This window comes from Vulpes lagopus, chromosome 15 (assembly GCF_018345385.1).
Source record: "Vulpes lagopus strain Blue_001 chromosome 15, ASM1834538v1, whole genome shotgun sequence".
In the NCBI taxonomy this organism is placed as follows: domain Eukaryota; kingdom Metazoa; phylum Chordata; class Mammalia; order Carnivora; family Canidae; genus Vulpes; species Vulpes lagopus.
The window spans coordinates 15,906,127-15,909,673 of record NC_054838.1 but is presented as its reverse complement, the minus strand read 5'-3'; the positions used below and the strand labels follow the sequence as shown (position 1 = coordinate 15,909,673).

The window sequence follows — 3,547 nt, the reverse complement described above, 5'->3', positions numbered from 1 at the left end:
GCTGTAGGGGAGAGCGTGTTCCATGCTGTTCTCTTAGCTTCTGCTGTTGCTGGCGGTCCTTGGCATCTCTTGACTTGTAGAGACATCAGTCCAATCTCCACCTCTGTCATCATGCGACAGTCTCCCTCTGTGTCTATATGTGTCTCTTTTCATATAAAACACCATCATATTGGACTAGGATCCACCCTAAAGACCTCAACTTGATTACATCTGATCAAAGACCTGATTTCCAAGTAAGGTTACGTTCACAGGTACCTGGAGTGAGGACTCCAACCTATCTTTTGGCTGGGGCACAACTCAACCCATAACAGGGGGATCTGGAGGCTTCCTGTTCCTCACCTCACTCAGGTGCTGTGGCACAACCTTCGAAGGCACCTGCTCTTCAGGTGCTCGCCCAGGTCTGGTTGCCCGCTCCCAGGAAGGAGTAGCTCACTGCCTCTGAGCAAATCTCTTCCTTTCTTTCCTTTCCTTCTTTTCCCCCCATCGGGCTCAGCAGTGATGAGTGCTGGCTCCTGAAATGCAGTACAGGGTTTGAGTGATGACCCCACGACAACACTGTGTCCCAGCACATCAAAAGAGGACACAGAAGGTGCTCATCACTACTTGATGGAATGAAAGACTTTAAGCAAGCTGCTTCACTTTTTTGAGACTCAGTTTCCTCATCAATGAAATGGAGATAATAAAGTACCTGCCTCAAAGAGGTTGGGAAGATTAAATGAGATGATTAACAGACCTAATCTCGACTGCATATACTACATGCTAAAGCAATGGTAGCTCGAATAATCACAATAATATGCCATAGCAAAGCATGGGTAATACTAATGAATGAGTAATATTATCAATAAATAATAATAGCGATCCTCCAAAGGCAGTCCACTCCATTTAGAATAAGAGCCACCTGCCTGGGTAGGTCAGCAGTTGAGCGTCTGCCTTTGGCTCAGGACGTGATCCCAGGATCGAGTCCCGCATCGGGCTCCCCGCATGGAGCCTGCTTCTCCCTCTCCACAGGTCTCTGCCTCTTTCTGTTTCTCTCATGAATAAAGAAACAAAACCTTTAAAAATAAAAAAGCCACAGTCCTCACTGCGTCTGGCTAGTTCACATGCTCCTTTGCCACTCTCTGGCTCAGGCCCCTACTCTGCTCAGCTGCACTGGCTCCTTCATTGTTCCTCGCACGCCCTGTGTGTTCCCATCTCTGGGCCTTTGGCTTGGCTTCTCCCGTGCCTGGAAAGTTCTTCCTCCAATTATCTGCATAATTCAGTCCCTCACTATTTAGATCTTTGCTGCAGGGTCACTTCCATATAAGACCTTCTTGAATACTCTATTTCAGCGAGCATTCACATCACTCCCTATTACTGTTTTATTTCTCTACATATAGCATTTTTAAAAAAGATTTTATTTATTTGAGATAGAGCACAAGCACGAGCAGGGGTGGGGGGGGGGTGAGAGGCAGAGGGAGAGGGAGAAGCAAGCTCCCCACTGAGAAGAGCCTGATGCGGGCCTCGACCCCAGGACCCCGGGATCATGACCTGAGCTGAAGGCAGACACTGAACCGACTGAGCCACCCAGGTGCCCCGCATAGCACTTCCTAATAGACCCTATACACTTGTTTCTTCTCTCTCTCCTACCAGCCAGAACGTGTGCCCCTTAAGAGCCTTTGCCTCGTTCACGTCACATCCCTAGCGCCGCAGAGTGCCCAGCATGTGGTTGGTACCCCCTAAATATTGCTGGGATGGACGGACCTGTAGAGCAGTCTCGTACCTGTCGAACACTGTTTTCCATTACCCATCTGGCTCCTCACAACGACCCGAGGAGGTGGCCAAACAAAGGATAAGGCAGGTGAAGCCCAGAGAGGCGAAGCAGCGGCCTAAGCTCCTGGAACTCATTCCTCGGGAAGCTGGGGTGCCCAGGCTCTGAGTGAGTCCCACGCAGCCTGAGCGGCCCCCAGGGATTCAGGGCTTGTCAGTCCCACTGCTGCATCGTGTGTGGCTTCAGGGCCTGTGTCTGCTCCCCTCTGCTCTCTGCTCAGACGTCTCCCTGACCAGAGCCCAGGGTTTCCTTGGAGGACACCCCTTGGAAGGGGGTCTCCCCATCCAGCGGGGCCAGGGAGCTTGGGAAGTCCCTGTCCTCCAGGCCCCACGGCAGAGCCGGTGTGTCCGAAGCTGCTCTACGCTGCCACCTCCAGGAGAAGAAGGCAGACGTCCCTCGCTCAGAAGCGGTGTGGACTCTGCCTCCGGGGGTTCAACGCCTCTGCCCAGAGAGCCCCCCTTCCAATGCTCCTCAGGAGAGTGACTCTTCCCTGAAGTCCTGGCTTCTCCAGCGCGCTTCCCCCTCTGCGCTCAGGCGGCCCATCGCCTGCCCATGGCTGCACGGCCCACCCCCGTGTCCCCGCTGCACAGAGGGCTCTCGCGGGGAGAGCTGGTGTCTTCGTCCTGCTGTGCCCCGAGTGCTCAGGGCTGGCAGTGATGAGGTGCTCACCTTTGAAGGTTCGAATGAATAAATTAATGTGGGGAGCTGAGTGCTTTGGAACTGGATTGGAAGCAAGACCTAGTGCAGAGAGGGACAAGAGGTATCATACTGTAGGTGTGAACTACAGCCACTTCCCAGAGTTGCCAAGAGGTCAATGAGGTTGAGTTCAAGATTGGACTCTTACCCAGGAATCTATCTGGACGCTGACCCCAAGTTTGTAGTTTGTATTCTTTGAGAGTTGTACTTTTTAAAAATTGTCCTACATTGCTTATTAGGTAAGAATTGTGCAAATATTACTTACATCAGCAGTAATGGTGGAGCTGGAGAGTGTTGTGTCTTCTCCATGCCGCTTGGCAAGAACCACCAATAGATGGTGGAACTTGGGACCCTTTCCAAGGCCATGGCTCTTGCGGCCTGTGGATGTCAGCCCTTGAATCTCCCTGTGCTTGTGGACTGCTTGGTGATCCACCGGGTGTCAGGGTTTCTGATGATAGTTTTATGGAATGGATCAATGAAGATAATCTCAAAGAACTTGTATATGGAATCTTCACCGGCCCGATGGGAAGTCAAGACGCTCAGAGCCGCACAGTGGCGTCCAGCTCACGCCTCTGCATCAGACTGAAGGCTTCTGGCAAACCAGCTGGTTAACAACCATGACGGACCAGCTTGCTGTCGTAGTGCCCTTAGGAACTGGAGGTTTGTGGCCACCACGACACACACAAATCTGATACAGCGCATAAACTTGCTTGGCCTTGAACCCCAGTCGTGGGCTTCGTCAGGCGGGGTCGGGGGGTGGGCTGTGGAGCGCTTCTTCCTCCAGAGCTCCCAGATGTACTTGTAAGAGCCCATCTTGGCTTCCCTTTGAGCCGATGGCTGCTGCCGGACAGAAAGAACTTTTCTCCCACAACCCTTTTTGGGCTCAAGAGTCGCACCTTCTTCCTCATGCCCCGATTATAGAAAATTCAGGTTCTCCAAAACCTGGATTCATCGTTGCATTCCATATCTATTGGTACTTGGTATGTGTCCAGCATTGTGCTAATAAGCCCTGGGAATCGAGGAATGGACAAGAGACACCCACAC

At 52.0% G+C, this 3,547-nt stretch overlaps 1 pseudogene; it reads right to left on the bottom strand.

Annotated features, from left to right (window-relative positions):
- Positions 1-2,769: 2,769 nt before the first annotated feature.
- Positions 2,770-3,316, bottom strand: LOC121476567 (annotated as a pseudogene).
- Between the last annotated feature and the right edge of the window lie 231 nt (positions 3,317-3,547).